General features: G+C 37.7%; 1 protein-coding gene across 2 annotated transcripts in view; it reads right to left on the bottom strand.

Moving 5' to 3' along the window:
- CBLB (Cbl proto-oncogene B) overlaps positions 1 to 23,953 on the bottom strand; it is a 130,023-nt gene that overhangs the window by 62,339 nt on the left and 43,731 nt on the right. The gene's annotated exons all lie outside the window — the stretch shown is intronic.

A 23,953-nucleotide genomic window follows, 5' to 3' on the forward strand; every position in this document is an offset into this window, starting at 1 on the left:
TATCAGGTAATCAAAAATTACTTGGCTTTTGGCACAGAAATCCCATCTAGTATAGTACAAAGAACAAAAAAATCCTTAAACGCAAATAATCCTTTTGTACAGAAAAATCTGTAGGAAATGGTGAGGAGAGGAGAAAAGAAAGAAGGAGGAATCTTTATGAGAGTTTCTGTCTGGAGATTCCTTAATGGGAAGGAAAAAAAGGGCCATTTCCCAAGCTAATATACAAAATAGAGGAGACTGAGCAGTTTGTAATGAAGGATTTGTATTCTTGTGAATTCTACTGGAGTATTTTAATGTGTTAAAAGTGTCCTATCTATGTCAGGCCAGTTCAGCTTTAACCATCTCAGGTATTATTTAAAAATACTCAAGCAATTTAATGAAAACCACACATGCTTAAAATACTTATCAATCATGTAATTTACAGTCTGTTTAAAGACAGTATTTTAAATAAATTCAAACTTATGCTTAAGTTCCTTGACAGATGGAAATATTAAGATAGACATTTATTTTAGTTGAACATATTTTCTGGGGTCTTCCAAAAAGAACACTCAATTTAGCACTGAGGTGGTAATTGTTTCAATTTCATTTGTGAACTTTATAATAGAGATTTCTGTGTTGCAGATATTCTATAGGTTTTACTAACAAGAAAATGATGATAAAGTTGTTGTGAAAACATAAGTAATTTATAACAAACAAAGCAATCCCTGATGAATACACTCTCCTTTCCTCAAGATAAAGAATGGCTTAGGGGTAAGTCATTCAGAATCCTCTAATTCCTTCAGCAAAATCAGATGTCTGTAATTACGATGCTCAATAGTTCCTTGCTATCTCCCCCTTCCTATTTCCTTTGTATTTTAATCACACCCATGTATTCTTTATTATTTTACTCTTCAGAACTCAAGCCTGATGCAGAAGGGCAAGCAACAGCTTTTTTCATGTGGCTTCCTCAGTCTGTCCTAGACCCAAGATTAAACAAGAAGCTTTCTGTACTTGGGACAGATGGGAACACGACTCGGTGCGAGTTCGAGCAGAGCTCTGCCTTGCCTGGCACAATCAGTGTCCCACATTAATGTGCTGTGCTGTGCTGCAGGGGCTCTTTTCAGGTACAAATTCACCTGGTGAGCTCGCTGGGTCCCTGAGGCTTGAGCCCTGCAGTGAATTAAGGGATGAAGCCACACGGAGGTGCCATCTGGGGCATTTCCTTGTCTGTCCCTGCAGAGACACTGCCTGCTGGGCACAGCTGCACAGGACATGGCCAGCAGCGGCTGGGATGTGGCAGCAAATGCGCAGGAGAGACACGCTCCCAAATGGCTCCATCGAAATCACAAAGCCTCTTCCTTCTCTCTTAGAGCAGCACCAGTCACTACGTGCATCAGGACACTTCTGTTCCGGTATACAAAACCGTAAGGAAAGGAGTAAAGTAATCATAAGGAAAAAATTATAAGGAAAGAAAAAAAAAAACCTATTTTTTGTTTGCATTTGAATAAACAAGAAAAAAATATTTTAACATCTGAGACAGCTTTTTTTTATCTGATGGCAAAGGTGAAACTTGAAACCAACTAGAAGCTTGTCTGTGCTTGAACATATATCACAGCATGTACAAACTGCAAGAGATGACAAACTCCTGGTAATTTATATGCAGGACATCTGGTTTTTTCTCTTTAATTTTGATTCTTACTCTATGAGATAACTATCTCAAGTCCTTCTTTGGTATCAAAAAGCCATGATAAATCATGCCTCATTTTTTCACTTACATATTTTTTTCTTTAGAACCGCAAAGTACATATTGCACCATTTTTGCTCAGATATGCTTCTGCGATACCAGATCTCAGTCCCTTCTTGAGGCAAAGTTACAAAGCTCACTGACTTCTGAAAGGGTTTTCAACTACTATGATGCAGAGATGATGGCACTGGGGTGGGCAATGACTCCCCTCTCTGAGCATTTCATTTGCCTGGAGATATCTACCCATTTCAGCAATGTACTTTTCCTGCCTTGGGGAGGGCGTTCCCAGGACACCTCAGGAAGCATGTACCGCACTTCATCAGACCTGGCAGTGTGAAAAATGTGGAAGCATTTTTCAGCTTAGGATGGTTCCCTTCCTTCTCCCATATGAAGGATGGACCAGTGTCAAAAATTTTCCATTTTACTCTCCATTCATAAGTTTTTCCATCTTACTTTCCATTCATAAGTTTAAGACAAGGTATTCATTTGAAAAAACAACAACTAAAACCATCAAAGTTTGGCAATTTAGTGGATAATTCTAATGGAAGCCAAAGAACCATTTGATCTGAGCACCTATTTTAGGTCTCGTTGCCACCATGAGATTGTAAAGAATCCAGTCTACATCTCTTGCAGTAATAAAGGTTTTCTTCTCCAGGTCACAGCAAAGACTGATGCAGGGGCAAGGGGACAATTGCACTGGCAGCCTGGTGGAGCAGAAGAGCTGAGCAGATAGAGATATGCTCCAGAGACCCTTTGACTCACTGGATTCCAGAAGGAGAGATATCCTAAGGGATCACAATGGAGTTACAGCTCAAAATAACACTATCCAAATTATACATAAATAGTGGTTTTAATGCCTCAGCAGCCAGCTTTAAGGGTTTAAAATTATAATATCCTTTCACTGGCAACCTGGGGTTGGTTAGAGGTGGAACTTCTTTCCTCAGCTGTGGAACAGAGCACAGATGTTTTATCTCTGCAGAAAAGGGATTTCATGCTGATGAGAAAAACCTTAATTTCCTGAAATTAAAATCAAACAACACTGCTTTATACAAAAGTGAACTAAGATGATCATTTGCCAGTATATAATAGCTACTGTGGTAAAATATAACAATATTTTAACACTAAATGATGTAATATCAACAGCATTTTATGTAACACACAGTGTAGGTCTCATCCCTATTACTTGCAACATAGTCAACACCTCCCAGCTGATGTTTTTCCTATAATTCAAGCTTAGATTTTTGCTACCTTCCTTTCACTGAGTCAAATTAATGCCATACAAGTCAAATCCCCTGTAGAACTTGATTCCTGAAGTATCATTTTGTCAGTCATAGTCTATGGTTTGTTGCCAACCATCTTTGCCCATGACAGATTTACTGAAGACACAACACGGTCTGAATCGACCCCAGAAGACCTAAGATACAAAGATTAAATACTGAATTTTCATTTCACATAAACTTGTAAAGATGTACGGAATCAGTAAGCATCTCTTGGTTAATGAGAAAGATGTATTTTTTAAATTTCAAAATGAATCTGTCTTTTGAAGTTATACCTCATCAGCAAGATTTCTAAATAGAGATCAAAGCCTGAAGACAAGAATTTTGGGTTTCTTCACTTCTCAGCAAATTACTATATTCTGAATCAATTTTCTCTTCAACTGCCAGGAGTGAGGTCAGCTAGAGAATACTGCAAAGATTTGATTTGAAAATTGAAGGACTATTTAAATATCAGTCATATGCAATGTGAAAACAAGGCTTGATACTGGAGATACTACAATATCCCAGCTAAAGCAAAACAGCAGCAGCTGAGTAGTAGGAGGTCTGAAAGCAGTCCTGCCCTCCTGGATCTACTGAAAAATGAACTAAAGCATGATCAACATGCAATAGCATAGATAGGTTTGGGCTGTGTCAACTTTGTAATCACTGCATGAAGTTTGTTTCACTTGCTGGAAGGCAGCAAAATCCAGCAAACAGGACTGGACAGGGAATTAGGCAGTGTCACTTCCTTTCTGCCACTGGCTTTGATTATGAGGTGGAAGGAACACCTGAGCCCTGCATTTACTGCAGGACATGGATGAACAGAACAAAATGCTCAGAGAGCTCTGAACTTGGAGAGCTCTGAACAAAAACGCACAGCAGATCCAGCCTGTGCATAAATACACAAAGCAAAGCATCAATCTGTGCCCTGGTCCTTCAGAATTATTGGATGTCACAGACAATAACCAAGACAAAATAATTTTAACAATAAATAGTTGTTACTCCTGCAAAAGCTTGAAAATGTTTACCTCTACCTACATACCACATATATATATTTTCTGCTTTCATGCCCATGTATTACTATGCCCATGAAAAAAAACAACCATTTTACAGCTACAAATATTTCTGAAAAAAAAACCCTCTAGTCTGGAAAAGAAGTATGAATGAATATCTCTGCAGTTATTTATGTCATTCCAAAAATTAGGTTATTGCTGGATTTCCTTCTTCATTGCATCTAGTAAGTGTTTCATCTTTCTGCATTCACATTGATACACTTGTTAAACCATCAGCTGCTGTAATAAGCAATACACCAACTTTCCAACTCATAATATACAACTCAATACCTGGAAAGGAAAAGCAGTCTGTAGAGTTAGAATAAAATCTATTTGGCAGCTAAGAATATTTTCCAGATAGAACTTTCAAAAAAGTTCACCAAACTACTCCTAAATAACAGATAATTCCTCCATAATCATTTTATAGAATAATCATACAAAGACAGCTCTCTTAGCTGGCAAAACTGCAAATCATAACTGCATAGGAACTAAGATGAAAGAATGTTTGAAATATGAATTTCATAAGGTGAATTGTTTACTTTGACTTCTAAAAATCCATCCCCCCCAAATATTAAAGCCTCAAAATCCAAAGCATATGTACAGAGCTCATTTCGCTTAATTAGTTCTATTCAAAACAGATCTCTGATCCATATGCTTGATTGTGGTAAAACACAAGGATTCTACAAAATACATGTTACTGATCCAAAGGAACAGAATAGAGTCTTGTGATTCGGGTACAAAGGAGGGAAATGAAGACCCATGTTCTAAGCTCTGTTACTCCACTCTCACAGAGTTCAGAATTTATGTTTTGTGACTCAGATTTCCATTGTGTAAAAAAAGCTCTTTACAAATTCTTTCCCATTTTTATATTGCCACTATAAGGACAGTCATAGCTGCTCATAAAACCCCCTGACAGATGATACTTCTGCCATTAGCTACTGATAAGTGACTCAAATAGGAATGCACTAAGTCCAGGACAAAATGCAGAAGATAAAAAAATCTGAAGAAATATGTGAATTTTTTAAGATCTCCAGAAGACATGGGGAAAAGACTAAAAATTATACATGCTGACAATGGTTCACTCTTGATAATCCAGTACAACCCTGACTCATTCATCTCCCTTCCTCTTATAGAACTTCCCTTCTCAGAGACAGGAAACATAGGAAAAAGAATTAGTAAAACAACCTACCAAAAAAAAAAAAAAAACCAAAAAACCAAAGCGACTCCACAACAAAAAAAAAATCCCCCTCAAAAACAGTAACATTTCCACAAGGAAAAAAACCAACAAAACAAAAACCCCAACACTTCTTTTTTAGAAATCTACAGGTGCAGAATGCAGTCAGATAATCTGAACAATGGAGTATTCCTTAACACTTTAGAGGAAGCAAAGGAAACCAAAGGTTCCTGTCAACAAGCTTGCAGGGATAAAAAATGCCTACCATCATATTTGGCAATCAGATCAACTCTTCTTCTGTGCAGTGATTATTTTTAAAAGCTATATAAGGACAGGGTATTGTTCAGGGACCAAAGTATATGAGCCTATTCTTGGGATGAAATGTCCCTGGGATTAAGAATAATCATGAGCTCTATTTCCTACTTGTGCCACTGACTCATGGAAGGAACACATATAACTAAACTTTGATGTGATGTAGTAGTATTCCTTATCTGTAAGCTGCTCTACAAACAAAACCTAAAAACCTGCCTTAAACATGGCAAAATTCAACCAATAACTAAATTAATCATATATTAAGCAAAAAAAAAACACCAAAAAAACCCTAAAAAGGTAGTATAAAATTGTAAGAAACTAACTGGAGGCAACTACTACATTTCTTTGAGCCATGGAGGAGCTGGGTTTGTTATGGGTAGGAAAGCAGCATCCTTCCTTGAACGGCTCTTCATCAGCTTCTTTGTCACAGATAGAAGGAATATGGTACAAGTCTGTGCTATTCACAATGGATACCAAAAGGAAGAAATGACAGACTTGGGGTAAAGATTGGTCAAGGATGATTTGGAAAACAAAAAGCTGATTCCAATGTCACTTTGAATTTTCCTCCATCTTTTCCTTAGCTCAGAAATCATTTTACATTGATACACCAACTTTCACCAGCAGCCTGGTTCCTTTTGCTCTCATATTTTAAAAAAGATATTAAAATGGAAGAAGGCAATGCTTGAAGAATTCAAAATTTCATTTCATCTTGTGAAACTGCTTATCAGCTGTCATTGCTTTTTTAGCAGGTATTTATTGCCCAATTTATACAAAAAACAAGAATTAACTTAATATACAGCATCTTAGTAAAGAAAGTGAAATATAAACACAGAGGAAGGAAGGCGGCCAGGGTTTTTGCCAATCTGTAACACTCCATAAACATTGATGAGTCTGTCTACTCACCGCTCTTTCATTTGTGAACTGGCATGCCACTGTGCCACCAACACTTCAGCAAAGTTCTATCCAAGGATTTTGTTTGCTTTTTGCTGAACAGATGCTCCATACAGCAGCAACTATGAACAGCTCTTGTTAGCTGGGCTTTAAGCTTTACAGTCCAAGTTTTGAAATTTTCATTACTTCCAGTTCTGTCCAAGGGGCATTTATCCACACAGTTAAATGTCTCAAGGTACTCCTAAACCATTTTAATTTCTTTCTTCACAAGCCCTCTGGTATATGAGGTAACAAACAAAACCATGAAATGAAAACCTCAGGAGTGCTGGCAGGAATAAGAAACAACAAAGGAAACACAGTCTGCATAAAGCAAATTGTGAGTCATCAAAAATAAAGAGGTATGTTGACAAGCTAAAGATTTAATAATTTTGCCCATAATTATTATCTTTAATTAGTTATGCAGAAGGATAGAGGTTACAAAAAAAATCCCTCTAGAGAATGCTACTCTGAAAGCAACTTGCATAAAACTGGTCTGAATATTTACAAGTACAAATACTTGTGAAGGATAGTCAATCCTATAACATTTTAAGTAGCAACATAAACTAAGAGCTAACAGACTTATTGATTTTACTACCAAGACTTTCAATGGACCTACTAGATCATCTGTACAAAATACATGATTTAACATCCCCAATCGAACATGTACACAGATTTAAAAACCCAGCTGGACACTGGCTGTTTAGTTTTATTTGCTACTTTTTAACAGCCCATTGCTTTTGCACTATGGCTCCACTCCTCAGTTACAACATGTTGTTCAAGTACTGTTTGCTTTCTCCAACCTCCTCCCATGGACATCTTTGTGTATAATGGTCCAATATTATTTAACTGAACACTGAGTTAAGTCTAAAGTCTAATATCTGTATGTATAAATGAAACTGAGGTTATCACAGAATTCCCCAGGAACAACAGTATACTAAGTCTTTAAAAAGCCGAATTAATTCATTGAATGCAGAAAGACAGAAAACTTGTTAAAAACATGAATGAATTAATGTGAAACCTAGAAGACTGAATTAGCATCCTTTCGCCATCTTCCAAAGCCTTTAAGTGGAAGGGATATTCAAAACAACACTTGGCTAAAATAAGCAGCTTTAAAGACAGAGGTGTGGTTGGTATAATTTTTTGGTACCCAGTTAGGCCAGTAAGCACCTTGAATTGCAAGAGAAAGTGAGGTCACTTCTATTATTCCATGTACTGGAAGTAGAACTGATACTACCAAAAGCTGTTAATACTTCCCCATCCGACCATCTTCCTCATAATTCTTGTAAGGATCACTTGGTTTGAAGATTATTTGTGCCATGGATAGAGCACATCTGTGCCAGGCCAAGCACAGCTGTGTGCAAAAAGGGACCCTGCTGCATGGACCAACTCAAGTGACTCCAGAGGGGATAAGGGGCTGAATTTGGCACAAATCCTGCCACAGCCAACACAGCAGCCAAAGGCCAGGGCTGGCACAAGGAGGTACTGATGGGCTAAATGCTTATCCCCCTGAAAGTAATTGAGCATGAGCAAAGCAAAGTGGTTTAGTTCTGTGTCATGCTTCATCTAGGCTGCTGTCATGCAAAAACTCAGGAAACTCAGTGGGTTCTTGGTTCTGAGGTGCTAACACCAACAAAGCACGTGTGCCATGCAGCACCCCCAGCAATCCTCTTCCTGTGCAGGTCTGCCTCCCATCTGAGCAGCAAACAACCGATGATGCTTCACTTCACTGGTCTGCAGTGTGCTCATTTCCTACACAGAAATAGTCCAGAACATGGAATCAGGCTTCTCCTTCCAGGGCTTTTTATTCAGACTATGATCTCCCCTTAAAACATGCTGTTATGATGTTTTCTAAGTAAAATAAACTAAAAAGAGATTCATGAGCATTCTTAGCAACAGGCAAAAAGTACTTTAAATTCAAAACCAACTGAATTTTGCAACAGTATGGCTTTTTGAGAAGACAAATATTTATGACTGTTAGAGAGTGAATCCAAAATTTTTCAGGCTTACTGCTCATCACACTAAGTGACTGTGGAAATCTGCAACACAATTTAGCCACATTTCAAAGCAGGACTGGTAAATACTTCTTTCTGACTTTAAGGACTTTTGGCAAACTAATATCCATATGCATTTTCCCCACTTATACAATTCTCAAGTACCTAAATCCATTTTTGATATTTACCAGGAAATGGCCTTTGGATCCTGTGTGCCTCCCAGTACTCTTGGTGAGACTGACACAAGTTTGGCTAAATGGTGGAACTGAGGGAAATCTTATTTATGCAAGAGGGCCCAAAATTCAAAATTCTCAGCACTGAATTCTGAGCTCATGGTACTTGACTAAACATATGCAGGACAAAACCTAAGTTTGAGCTAGCCTGCAGCTGTGAGACACAGATCTAATTCTTACACAGGGGGCTTTTAACACACAAGAAGATAGAATAAAAATATTATTCTCCATTTCTCTTAGCAAAGCCCACAATTAAATCAGAAAGAAAGATGAGATGTTTGATTCAAGAGCAAAGACAGAAGATAGAGAAAGGAAATGGAAAGAAATAGATGGCAACATTGTACTCAGAGAGATTTATTTACAAGGTATGATAATGCAGAGCAGCATGGGAAAGCCAACGAGAAAAAGCTAACACTTCTACAGAAAAGTTTGAACATCATGAAAAAAATTAAACTATAAGGAGATGTATTAAACACCAGGAACAAATGCACCTGGTGTTTAATAATCTCCTTAAACAAATAATTGTGCAGTTGCTATCTAAGTGAACATCTCCTCTCTGCATTCAGGCCTAGATAGGCAACAGAGCCATGGAATAAAAAAATCTCACACTGATTTAGAGACAGTGAAAATGTACAAACCCAAAGGGGATCAAGCATGGCCACACACAGAATCATTCCTGGCAATTCTTTTGAGACCTTACCTTTTCAGTTATGATTTTGTTTTTGTTTGTATGCGTGGTAAGAAGTACAGCAGTATTTTTACTGATCAGATCTTCCAATGCAGATAAGGGATCTAAAGAGAAGTTTTCAAATAACATCCACTATCTTGCATTAGGAGTGCACAGAAGTATAAAAACTGCTGTATTTTTAAAAGTGCTGTAACCTGCAGAGGAGTACCTGCTGGTTTCCACTGAGTGCAAGACCACAAGCTGTCCCAGCATTCCAAAGAGCCTGGCCAAAAAGGAATTTTCCTGGTTGAGCTGCTTCTGAGACTTGATCAAGAGAAAATACTGAGCTGCACATTTTGCCATAGAATTCAACTTCAGAAAAAGTCCTTGGATTTTACTTTTTGAGCCTCTTGTGCATCATCACTTCTATTTATTTGCTCTGTGACAGTGACAGAAGCCTCTCATCAAAAGTGGAATTGTTTTACAAAAACTAACCCTCTTCATTCCATGTGGCTTTGTGTCAAAAGTGTCATCATTAAATGAGTAGAGAAACTCTACACTTTAACAAATATATTTTTTACAGACCTTCAAATATATAGGAATTTTGACCCTAAGCCCTGAAATCAGATTCCACGTAGGCAGACACTCTCATTACAGCATTCTAAGTGTTGTCACTAAAGCATTCTAAGAGTATTTTAGACCACATGAAAACATGATATTTATTCAAAATGGAAATTCAAGTGAAAGCTACATAACCCATCAAAATATAATAATCAGTCTTCAAATCATGTCTCAAGTTATTGAATTCCTATCAAACACATAATAAAAATTTCCATTAGATGCACTCTAATCAAATCCACCTGAAATCATTCACTGAAAATAATTTAAACATTACTTAGAGCTGAGATGCTGCTAGTTTGCAGCATTCAGATAACAGAAGTCTGTGTCCCATAGCTAAGCAGTGTCACACAAATGCATATGGCACAAAAATATACAAAATAAGATATATGAAGTACTGAAACTGTATGTGGGTCTCAGAATAACCACTGGGGTTTTATTTACTGACTGAGAGACTGTAAAGTGACTTGCACTGAGAGAAGAAAACTACCCAAACCAGTAAACAACCTATTCCCTTTCACATACCCCCTGAGGCACTCAGTCACCTGCCCTCCTGCATATGAAGAGCACATCTAAACCATTTAAATCCAGATACATTGCTGCCACATTGTGTTAGGAACTTTATCTGTTCCTAACAGAATAGCAGAGAGAGAACTATCAAATCCTTGGTTCCAAAATGCCACTTGAAATGATGCTGTACACACTCGTGGCCCTTGAGGATCAGGTCAGTGTGTACCCAACAGGACGGTTAGGAATCATCTGGCATCAACAGAATGCAGCACAGAGCTTGGTCAAAGTCTAACAGATTTTATAAGATGTGTGATTTCACACTAACTGGAAAAAAAAATAAAGCTGGCTGAAATATTTTCATCAGTAATTTGGACAGTAAAAGCAGGCCCTAAAACCCACAAGGATATAGCTAGACAGACAGGTGTGTTTTTCAAGTAAACAGAGGCAGAATCCTTGCCTTCAGGACGTACTGATGTCAAATCTCCAAACAGAAGCTGTCCATACAAATCAAAATAAACCATTTTGCCTCTTCACTCCTTATCTCCCATGAAAAGCAAAGGAAGAGAACTGAATGAAAAAGACTGAGATGCTATTTGCAAAAAATTACTTTCCTTTTTTTGGTCTAAAGTACAATAACCATGAAGAAATTTATACCCTGATCTGCTTATTATTTATTTTACATGAAGCTATTCAAAGGCTATAAGGCTGACAGATAACTGCAAATAGCTGCAAAGTGACTGCTCAACAAAAACAGCAGATGTAGTTCAATATATGTGAAGGCATAATGTATTTGAACAAAAAATCTTGACCTGATGTAGAAAATACCAGGCTCTGACCTGTCCATTGTCAATCAGAAGCAAAATTCTCCATTATGACAGGTAATTCCATAAAAATATCTGCTCAGTGTTCATCAGCAATAAAAACCCACATCAAATATAATGAATTATTAGCAAAATAAGAGAGGAAAAAACCCAGAAAACATAATTATGCCACCATGTAGAAACACAGTTGCCTGCTATCAAATCAGACATATAAGAAACAGAGATAAAAGAGATACACTGAAAGCCAAGTGAGGTTACCAAAGGTAAGAAATGGATACAAACTGAGGCGGAATGAAGTGTGGTGGGACTCCTCACACTAGATGAGTAACCACAGAGGAACTCAGATAAGAGATCTACAAATTGCAAATGACATAAGGAAGATGGATGAGGACTGACAGTAACTAGAACATTTAGTGAAGGTGACAGGAAGCAAGCTCAAAAAATCCCTAATGCACAGAAGTTGTTGCCTAAGGATACTGAGGAGGCAAGTTTAAATATGTTTGAGGGGAAGCTGGGAAAACATCAGGAAGAGCTGCTTCACTGAAGGTTACTGGAGTAACAATGCACAACAGGCTCAGGAAATCCCTTGGCTAAAAACGGCCAAAGGCTGAGAGAGTACTAGGGAAACACACTCAATTATACTTATTTGCCCCATTTATTCTTCCTTAGGTATCTCCTTATGCTCACCACTGAAAACAAGAATAATTATAATGATTAGATCAGCCTCTGTCTTAAAAGCAAGACACAGGACTCAAGAACTAAAGCACATGGTTCATAGGTTACCCCCAAAGCTTTTAAGTTCACTCATTTCACTCATACAATTTGATTGCACAGAACTTCTAATACCTGATCACTCATAAATTAATTTTGGATGCCTTGGTGAATGGAAGCATTCTACTGTTGACAATCATCCTTTTTGACCCCCATAACTGAGATTAGAGAGTTGAAGTTGCCCAAGTCACAGCCTGTAGCATGAGCGTGGCTACGTGCTTCACCAGGAGGGTGGCCTGGCATTGTCTGGCAGCAGAAAGGGCAGGGGGTGGAGCGGCACTGCTTGAGGCAAAGACTGAGAGAAGCACCAGGCTTGGTCAGGAGCAGAGCCCTGTTCTGTGCTTACAATGATAGCTGCAACAAGAACCTACAAGGGTACTTGCCAACACTGGAGACCTGAGCAGTGTTAAGGGGGCTGGTGGTGAAATTGAATCACAGATGTCTTCCAAGATAATCAGTTTCAACAGTGAAAGCCAAGTAAGACAGCATTCCTAAAATTAGATGAAGAGGCTCATAGAGGGCAAGTGTCCAAAGAGAAAAGGTTACTACACCACAGCTGCAGTGGAAACTTCCAAATTCTGAGCACCAACGTGAAAATCTGTTATGTTTCACTTACTGCTACATTTTATCACATGCAGGCCATTGAAACAATACACATGAATAGAATCACAACTAAACACAAAATACACTAAAATTCCTTCTGGTAAAAATAGTTTTGAAGGCATGAAGGTTCCAGGAGTTACACCTTAAGAGTTTACTCCCCTGAGACAACACTTGTGCAGTTTTGCCTAGCAAGGCAAAAATTCACTTTGCTACTTGCAAAAGTAAACACTTTATGCAATTATGGATTCCTGGAGCAATCCATCAGTCTCTGAAAACAAATTGCTTTGAAACAGGAGTGAAAACCAAAAGACAATACCGGTATTCCCTCAAAGACTGGAATGTAAACCTAAAGACAATACTGATCTTCCCTCAAACACCGAAGCATTTCAGCTCTTGCTACCAAAGCAAGTAAGAACAGGAGACGGAAATTGAAACAAACAAAAATCTCTGGATATTAAGACATCCAGCTGCAAATTTCTAATCACCCTTTTTTTTTTCATGAGTCATCCTTAAAATCACTGCACTAAATATCCTCACCACGTGAAAATACTTATATTAAGAGTGTGTGAAATTATACTATCTTTAGTGTTGTTTACATTCCCAACACTTCAATTTCTCTAATTACTTGAATGCTGCAGCTAAATTAAATACATAAATATACTCTTAAGAGCCATTGGACTAAAATATTCACAGTCAAAAACACATTCTCACTTCAGTTTTTTCAGATCAGCCATCCTGGAATAGGAAAGGAGCATTAACTACCAAAGTACACCGTGTATTTAATCACCCTTTGATACTATGAATAATGAGAGACAACTGTTTAGATCTGAAGGGAAACAGAACTGGAAAAATTAATCTGCATTCCTTCCATCTCTGGGAAGCTCAGAGCACCTGGTACCACAGCAGGTAGCCTGCTGATGTTTGGCACATTTTGAAATATCCTCGACAAAGAGCTTCACTCGGTGTGACATACTTGGTGTTGGAAGACCTTCCACCCATATTAGCAGTTTTCATCCCACATAAAAGACATGTGACATGAAGTGAATGAGAAATACTATTGCTGTAATAAGCCATATCTGAGTTACTATAAGAAATACTTGTGATCAATAGCTATTGTTGGCTCTTATACTCAAACAACTACAACGCCTCTGTCCTCTAGTGACTGAAAAGGATCATTACCAAAAAAAGAAGAATTACACCTAACTACAAGAGATGTAATGCTGGAGAAGCTTGTGCAGCCAACTTGAAAAACATCTCAATCTGTATCAGCAAAAAAGACAGAGTCCTTGGAAGATTTTGTGCCCCAAGTCCCCACACAGCCTGCCCTGTCCCTGGACAGCTTCCCAGAAAAAGCAACGTCCTGTACACCAGTTTCCACCAGAAGTCCCACAGTACTCCTTCACTCCTCCTATTCCCTAATGGCTAAAAGTAAATTTTTCATCTGGCTCCCAGAGAAGAGAATGGGAAGACTGTGAGAGACAGACAGGAAAGGGGAAACAGAGAAGGCAAAGGCCGAATAGCTATCCTGGAGCTTCTTGTTTCCCACCCACCAAGCCACATTCCACAACCCCACAGGGAGAGACCCCCCTTTAGTACAGAAGATAAAGTAGTATCTGCCATGGAGCATTCTCTTACAGAATGTGCATCCATGGAAAAGACTGAGGCAAAATATGAAATATCCAGTGTGTTGTATTCATGTGCTCATACCAGTCTAAAGCCCACCGGTAAACATTTAGAAAGAGAAAGAACCTTACCCTACGTTAATATTCTAACACAAAAATTCCCAAAGACTTCTCCTGAGAGCTTGAGGATTAAAAGGCCTGGCTAGTATGTCATAGTGACTCATTGCTTAAATCCAGAATATTAAAAGATAAGCTAGCCAGAAGAAACTTTACTTTTGCCGTAAGTGATGTTAATTAAAAGGTCAAGAGATCTAGAGGAGGTATTGAGAGAAAAACCTCAGAAGGAGAAAATGAGGAGGACATTAAAAATATATATTTTTAAAAAGTGGGGATTAAAGGAGCATAAAATAAAACCCTTTGAAAGCTGAAAATGAGAAAAGGATGAAAAGGTAGAAATGAAAAGTGCAAAATTTATGTCTCTAATTCTTCCTTCAGAACTTTATAGTTCACATTTTCCTCCAGGTTTAGTCACCTTAATTGCACATATGATTCACAGCAGGCTCCGTTGCTAGTAACAGAAGATTCATGATTAAGAAGGCATAGCAAGTTTCAATTTCAATAGCTAAGACCTCAGTATATCTGAAAAAATTATTTCAGTCAAAATGCACAAGTATGTGAAGAATAACTCTCAATTTGATTTCTCCATTTCTTGCTTTTTCTACAGTCTGCCTGCAAAGAGTCTAGTAATAACAGCAACAATGTACTAACACTGAGCAGTTCATCAACATCCCACACTAGTTGTACATAACTCTCTTAGGAGAATATGAAAGCTATTTCTTTCCAAAAGCAAGCCCTTAGTATGTATTAGGAACAATATAGGTAATTTTGGATTCAGACTGTGCTAGGCAGCAGCTTCAATTTGTAACATTACTCAAAGAATCACAACTGTGGAAATAAGAAAATGTTTTTAAATTACTTAATTCTGAAGAGTCTACTTTAGCTTCCCTTAAATGTTTTTAACAGTATGTTTAAGGAAAATGCCTTAAAGGGACAACACAGCTTCTTTTGGAAGAATGGGCAATGCTAAATAAATAATTTCTTACCTAAACTCTCAGCTCACTTAATGGTAAATATTAATGACAATGAAGTGATAGGAATGTGTTCAAGAGGGGGGACTGTTTTTCCTGCAGACCAAAGCTGAGCCCTCAGCTACAAAGTTTAATCCGTCAAAATAGAGAACATTAACATTAACAGAGAATCTCTGAAACAGGCATGACCCTCTGGGCAGGTGTGGGAGGTCACACACATTTTGCTGCAGGCTGGGGATTTGAGCCTGTCATGTGCTGTTTTAGCTTTCCACACTTGTGCCTGTGCAAGTTAACCACCAACAAGTGTAAAACATCAACTCTTACAGCTGCAAGTACTAGGTGCTGCTTACCTGTGGCTCAGGGCCAACACATTCAATGCCATGATCCTATACCACCATTTCATCCTCATACAACTCACAGTCAGCTCCTCAACAATGGGTATTTAAACACAACATTATTTTTATCATCAAAGCTGGGGGTGGAGAGAGGCAGCCAGAGCAGGAGAGCCTGGAAGCATTCAATAAAAACATCCACCCCACTGGTACATGGGAAACCTGAGCTTCCAAGCTGTACTGAAGTAATTCCACAGTCAATCCACAGAACTCAGTGGATCCTGCTGTAAACAAGTCTTGGCTGAAAACAGTGTTCATCCCTCTATAACTCAGGTGCTATATTCAGAATAGATGGCCTAAATTCTACCTAGCTTTCTGAGTGCTTATTTTTGAAAAGTCCTGAAAGGAAAGCCCACTGAGAAGCTACAACAACATCTGGGGAAAAAAGAAAAAAAAAAAAAGGAAAAGAAAAAAAAAAAAGAGGAAAAAACAGCACTAAGTGCCTTTGATCTAAAATTATGCCTTTTCCCCACGTAATAGGATTGTCATAGAAGAAGACTTCCCTTGCTTAAAAAAAAATAATAAAACCATATACATTTATGCTTTGTTTCAAAAATTTTAATAGTCTTTGACTTTTTACTACTTAGATGTACACTATTACACAAACCTACAGAAGTGCAAATATATCCACTTAGGATAAACCAGAAATTTCCCTCTGCTTGATCAGCAACTTTCTCTGTCAAAACAAATCCAGACTTATATTTTTTTGTCTAAAAATTAAAGATTTGAAAAAGCTTTGGATCAAATATTTGTCAGGTAAACACTAGAAAGAAGCTTTTATAAAACTTGACTTACAGCTGACAGCATTCTGTGACACCATAAAGTTGAGACCCTTTCAACCTGCAAATTTAGGAGATAATGGAAAAACACCAAGGATAAATCACCATATGAGTTGCTGTTATAGGACTTACAAACACCAATATGTGTCACTGAAGCATTAGTCCAAAGGCAATCATTCAGAATTTCTCAGACTACAAGGACTTACTCCCAGATCCAGAACTTAAAGTGCAACTATTTTAATAGCAGCCACAAGACCTCCAAATCCATCAGGTTAAGTGTTAAAGGACAAATCATCTCCAGTATTGAGAGTGTGTCTTGTATCCATGAGTTAATCTGCATTAGTTACTGTATTATAAATTCCTAATCCAAACAGAGATCTCTAATTTTAATGTGCTGAACTATGAGGCAACCTCAGGCAAGGGTTATGCTGTTTTTGTCTGACAAAGAACTTTGTTGCAGAAACCCTGCCTCTGCCAGAGTTTTATGTGAAACAAATATCTCACACTCTCCATCAGCTCATTACCTCATCCCCCACCATCTATCTCAACAGCAAAGCCATCAATGTACATTCAAACAAAAGCCAGAAACCCTTTTTTCATAGAGGACTACAGCCTGCAGCAGGCAGCACTATCAACTGAAATCTTGCCCAGTGCATAACAAGGATTAAAAAGAGAGAGGTTACAAGAAGTATTACTCCACCATTTATTATCTGTCTTCTGACAACAAGTAATAAATCCTTTTCCTAATTATTAATTCTTAACTACTGACTTTTATAATGATTAGCTTCTATTATACACTGAAAGAGTAACAAGGTCCCTCTAAAGGTAATGACAGGAAAGCTGAAAACCAAGACCAAAAATCTGTGTTCAATTTAAGAATTCCTCATCCAAACTTCACTACTCATACAGGTTTCCTGGGATTCTTTTTCTCCGTGTCTGAAAAAGTGTCAGTTTATGGAGAGGGGAGAGATTTGGCTTCCTGAAAGCCCTTCAGAATAAGTGTGTTTGTTCTGGAATATCCTTGGGGCACTCACTGCCCCTTGCACACCATAATTTACCCTCTGGATGCAGTGCAGCTTGGCAAAACATCTCTTCAGCAGAGAACAAAAGACATGATATTAGATCAGAACAAAAATTATATTAGTTCTCCTTCATTACAGTGGACAAGGTGATCTTTTTATTACAAAATTCATACAAACCATAATACCAAGAATATATGCAATATATGGTGGGATTTACCTGAAACCCATGTCATAAAAACAGAGTGCTGATTCTGTGTGGTAAATGTCACATTAGCACATTACATAACAAAAATAACATTCTCTTCTATTCCTAACTTTATATTATCTGCCTAGTCTACCACATTCACCTTTGCCCCTTGGTATTTTCTTTAGATTACCTGCATTATTTTTAACATTTATTCAGCTGACTTGAAAGGTATTTTTCAGCTACAAGTAGGAGTGAGGTAAGTATCAGCTATGTATGTAACTAATAAACTAGTTCTGTCCTATATGCCTTTTGGTACCACAGGGCATTGAGATACACGCACGTGTGAAAAATAAATAAATAAATAAATACACAAATATATATAAAATTGGCAGTTAGCTTAAAAGGTGGTGCTGGGTTAAACGTTGAACTGGATGACCTTAGAGGTCTTTTGCAACCTAAAGCTGTGTACCTAATTCTGTGTATCTATGATACAACAACAGCAGGCCACTTCCTCTCCAACACTGCAAGCAAACTGAAGTGGACATTTGTTTGTTGAGATGCTCAGACTCCAGACACATTTTGAGTGTTGCCCCAGTCCCACACTTCCTTTCCTGCTCTCAGTTGCAATTAAGACTTCTTAGGTGCACGACACATTACAATCAGACACCAACAATACATTTACATACCTTGCCTGAGATAACACATTTTGTCACCTCAGGAATGAAAAGCTTTCCCTTGCACTAACCACAAATTATTCTCATGCTCTGTGCAGCCAAAGCAACTCAAAGAAAAGGCAGGATCAGGCAGCAGATCCATTGCTGCTACTGATTGCCTCAAGCAGTGTCCCAGCTTGGGCAGTGCTCCTCACACAGGGAGGACAACCCACTCCAGTTAAGCCCTCAAGTCCACACAGTCTTTGCTGCTTCTTTCACAAAAGACCATTATTATGTAAATAACTTAATTAAGGGGTTCATGACTCTCTAAGCGACAACATGCTGCAAGACTGTAAGAATTTGTTTTAACTAGGGTGTTAAAATGAACATTTTGAACAGTCTTTGCTATATTCTACAGCAGATGCATAGGCAATGTTTGCTTTCCCTCTTGTAAAAGAAAGTGAAGGCAAAGATACATTTTTAACAAGAGTTCAAAAACCCCGACTACACTGGCCAGTGTGTATTTCCTTGTGATAGGAAATAAAACAGGGTCAGGGCAGGAGCACTCCTTGTTGCAGGCAGGTCCTTGCCATGATGGTCCCAGCCCCACATCTATAGATTTTATCTAAAGCAAAGTATCTAAAGATGTTATGCATGAGAACATCAAATCCAGGAAGCAAACATCAGATTTTGATAAAGGTTGAGATATTCTAGAGTTTATATGGCATTAAATTTTGCTTTAAAAAGAGACAGGCCCTTAAAAGGGAGAAACATAAAACATCATGAAGTCCACCAGAACTTTCAGCACTCCCCCTCTTTTTACATGAAAGTAGTCAAATATAAAACCATGAGAGTTTGTATGAAAGAATTTCCCCTTTTCCATATAGATAAGAAGCTGCATATTTTGTTTAAAGTTGACCATAGTATGTTTAAAACAAAACATAACCCAAATGCTAAAGAATTAAAGAACAATGCCACATGCAATTTGGGCAACAGCTCCCGTGGGACACCATTCCCAGCAGGCCCACGGATCAGCTCTCCCTGTCTTTAGAGGAAGGCATATCTTTCTAGACACACATGTCATACCACACCATGAGCATGGGCCCATTTTATTAATGAACACAAAAATGGCCATAGTGTTAAGAGTGGAAATCCAGGGTAAATTGGTCACCAGGGATCCAACTCCTAAGGAACATTCTTAAGGCTCACAGACAACAGTGAAACTCAGCAACTGCAAAAGTGCCTGATCAATTAAAAAGGAAGCCTAAAAATACCAGAGTTAACCTGCAGGGAAAAGTTCATAGTAATTCAACTCAAACTTCTGTAGTGTTCATTTCTGTTGAAGAAAATATGTCAGTTGTGAATACCAGCATATGTACTCAAGAAAAAAAGAGCAAAGGAAGAACAGACTGAGTTTTTAAATAGAAGGCAAGAAACAATACAGCATACACGTTTGCTAATGAAAATGTACCAGAAATTTTACAGTGCAAAAACCTGAATATTCACTCTCAAAAGCACAAGCCATTTCAGCAGCTGCTGAAAACACTTTTTTATCTCAGAACATAACTATGACACAAATATACAGAACTATAAATACAATTACATCTATAGATTTTATCTAAAGCAAAGTATCTAAAGATGTTATGCATGAGAACATCAAATCCAGGAAGCAAACATCAGATTTTGATAAAGGTTGAGATATTCTAGAGTTTATATGGCATTAAATTTTGCTTTAAAAAGAGACAGGCCCTTAAAAGGGAGAAACATAAAACATCATGAAGTCCACCAGAACTTTCAGCACTCCCCCTCTTTTTACATGAAAGTAGTCAAATATAAAACCATGAGAGTTTGTATGAAAGAATTTCCCCTTTTCCATATAGATAAGAAGCTGCATATTTTGTTTAAAGTTGACCATAGTATGTTTAAAACAAAACATAACCCAAATGCTAAAGAATTAAAGAACAATGCCACATACTCTAAGATTACCTGTAAGATGAAAGTAAGCTTATGAAGAACTGATACTTGTTGAGACCACTTGAAGATTTTTTTCCTATTTTAAAGTGTGGAATTTCTGTGTCTACTTTGTTGAGCTGAACTCTCCCATTACAAATATTAGACTTTCGCTCAAATGAAACTTATAGGGGAAAATCTGTCCTCTAGCAGGGGAAAAAACACAGTCCTTTCTAAATGTAAGACTGGTGTTGAATTTCTTTTTCTTGTGAAAAACCTGTTCCAAATTTTCCTGTTTCTAAATCAGTTTCCATACTGATAATTAGTCACTCCAATTTCTACCCAATTTAATAGAGTCAGAATTCAAGTGGGTAGGATGCAACACATCCTCTGTGCAAAGTAAGCACATAACTGCCAGACTCTTTTCTGCATGAAGAAACTTCACAAAGCCACCAGAAAAAAATGCATCAAAACTCTATTTGATAATTCTTTCACACATAATTTATCAGGTGGCATTAAAGTTTCAAAACAATATTTACATCTGGCTGCAATTTTTTTTTTTTTTTTTTTTTTTTTTTTTGCTCATGCCACACAGGAAATCATTTAATGCCATTATACTTCAGGGTGCAGTTTTGCAATTGAGCTCCTCAGCTGATGTAAAAGGGGTTTTGTCCCTGTGTAACAGCCCAATCACAGATCTTACTGGGAATAAAGGTCTGCATTTTACGTTGTTTGGTTTGAGGGGTTTTTTTTTTTTGTGTTGAGGAGCAGGGGTTGGTTTGGGTGCCTGCTATTGGGTCTTGTATTTTCCAGCATAATACTAAGAACACCAAATTAGTTTTTCATTTTTACATGTCTTTCAGCAAAAAATTATGAGCTAATTATTTTCCCCTGTAATTTAAGTAGCAAGTTGCAAAATCCCTCAAAACAGAGGTATCTAATGGAAATTTTGACACATGCTTAGTTAGAGCCACTCTGGTCTGTACCGGTTTGTGCGTTCAGTTTAAAAGCATTTTACTTTTTCATATATGATTTTCCTGTAAAATTCTATATTTGGGATGGTTTTTCCTCTCTATTTAAAATCATTGAGTTGCTTTTGCCTTACAGAGGTTGTTGTCTTTTTTTCTCTCTTTTGGAGGGAGAAAAATGAATACATTCTCCAGTCGCTAAGAGAAGTCATACGTCTAGCATTTCTTACTTTGCATCCAGCACATGTGAAACATTGCCAAGTCAAGGTGGGAAGTGAAAATAGAAAGCAGGAGCAACTTTGGATATATGAGTTGAAGTAATGGAGAAAAAAGGCTTGCTTGTTAATTGACCAGCCTAAAGCCATATGATATATAGACCTATGTAGATACTTTGGTGCCAAAAGTAGTATTTTAAATGTTTTTGGAGAGTTAGCAAGTCTTTTTGCTTATATTCCAATGGAAAAAAAATTGGTTACTTTCCTGACTTCCCACTGACCCTTGCACTAACACTATAATATTTGACTATAATTCACTTTTGTAACCATCAAATATAGATGAAAACTGTAATTTTACCTTTTTTCCCCTTCTCTGGATGATTAACATTGAAGCAAAGAATACTATCTACCTTTTCAAATTTCACAAATCAAGACTGTTGTTCCTCTAGTGCTACACACATATTCTTGTGCATCTTAAGGTGGATCAGTTACACTCTGGGTAAGGAAAGGGTTAGCACATGTCTTACACAAATGACCAGAGTAATCAGGGTAAACAGAGTAAATATAGTAAACAGAAAAGCTCCAGAGTTCAGCTTCACTAAGCAGCAAAATAAGAATCATGAGGGGTTTAATTATTGTTTTTACCTTTTATAGAGAGCAGAAAGTGGAGACAAAGTGAATAAGAACATCAATCAATGTGAAATTCTGATAATACAAACACACAGCAAATGGAAAACTGCTTGGAAGCTTTATCTCACCATTGGAACAGAAAAGACATATTCCCCACCCAAATATAATTTCCCATTCTCTTCCCGTCCTGTCTGGAAAAAAACCCCCAAAAACAACAGCACAGCAAAACCAAAAGGTTCGACACTCCCTTCACTTATCTTATCCATTAGTTTACAAATCTCTTTCTGATTTCCTCATCCATGAACAGGAATGAAACTATCATCATCAGGAGCAGAATCATTTTGCAAAAGCAGGAAAAGGTTATTCCACACCACATGCTACAGAAAGCAGCTTATTCATGTTTATTTTACTAAGCAGACATTTCACCTCTGGAGCTGATAAATAATTCTGAATACATTTTCAGTTTCCAACAAGAGATTAAACACTTAGAGAAATATATATTTTGTAGGTCCTCATTCATTAATAAAAGCACAGTAGCAAACTATTACTGAATATGATCTGTACAAGCAAGCCCGTGAAGGCCTTTTAAGTTCCATCCAGCCCTAAAAAGACGCATCACATTTAACTGCTTTAAAAATAAGTCACTATTGTGAATTACATACAGCAAATTAAGCCAATGGAAACCACAGTCTCTAGATAAAAATCAATTAGCATGATGCATGCTGTGTTATACTGTTACCTATAACATATTAATACTCAGCAAATGAAAATTCTTAGGATGAGAAGCCAGTTGTTTCTGTCAGTACCCTCTATAGAATGAAGAAGCGTTGCCCTGCCCTGCCAAGGATTCTAGTTCTACAAACAGGAGATGGACCAACAGGAGGTCAAAGCAAGTGTACCAAAGGTGGCCCAAAACTGGATGGAGGCTGAAAACCAGGGTTCCAGGCCCTTTCTCTACACATTAAAAATCACTGGCTGAGGAAGAAAAAGGCACCTGCCCCGCTGTTTGAGCCAGACCACACCGCTGGTATTTGAAACAGCAGTTTAAGAACAGGTGAAGTTCTGATAGTCTGCAAAAGCTTTTTTGCCACCTCCTAATCTCTAACTTCATCTGAACTATTTCTGCCATGGGAAAAATAAACGCTCACCTATTTGCCAAAGACCCTGCAGCAAATGAAGTAACTACTCTTGATCTGGGACTAGCACAGTATATGATTCACATAACTTAGATCCTTCTCCCCCTATTTCCTTAAACAGCGTAAAGTTCTTAATAACAGCTGAGCCCAGTCTTAATATCTTCACCTGTCATTTTAGATAAAATTTTAATTTCTGATTTCAAGTATTTCAAACATGTTTCATATATTTTCATTTTCCCACTCTACTTATAAAGCACAATCTGTTTGGCATCTACAAAATTTTCTTTAAATTTAACATTATTAAGGTAAAGCCTGGAATGGGCAGAGAGCCCAAGCATGGTTTTGTGGCTTGGTTGGAGTTCAGACAGAAAGCAGTAAGAAAATTCAGAGGCAAGGAAACCCACCTTTTCAAATCAGGACCACTACAAAAACAGCTCTCAAGCTGCTCTATGCACCCAGTTTCTCTATAGATACCCCAAAAATAAGGCCCAGTGTCCCCCCCCCCCAGTGTCTACCACCATAAAATTGAAAGATAGGTATGAAAGACCATAAGATACTCATGCTGCACTTTTCTGCATCCTACAGGGGCCTTAGTAAAAAAAATAACCATTACACAGGTGTGTATCCGTGCCCAGACTCTCCTAAGCGAG

This window comes from Ammospiza nelsoni, chromosome 2 (assembly GCF_027579445.1).
Source record: "Ammospiza nelsoni isolate bAmmNel1 chromosome 2, bAmmNel1.pri, whole genome shotgun sequence".
NCBI classification, from domain to species: domain Eukaryota; kingdom Metazoa; phylum Chordata; class Aves; order Passeriformes; family Passerellidae; genus Ammospiza; species Ammospiza nelsoni.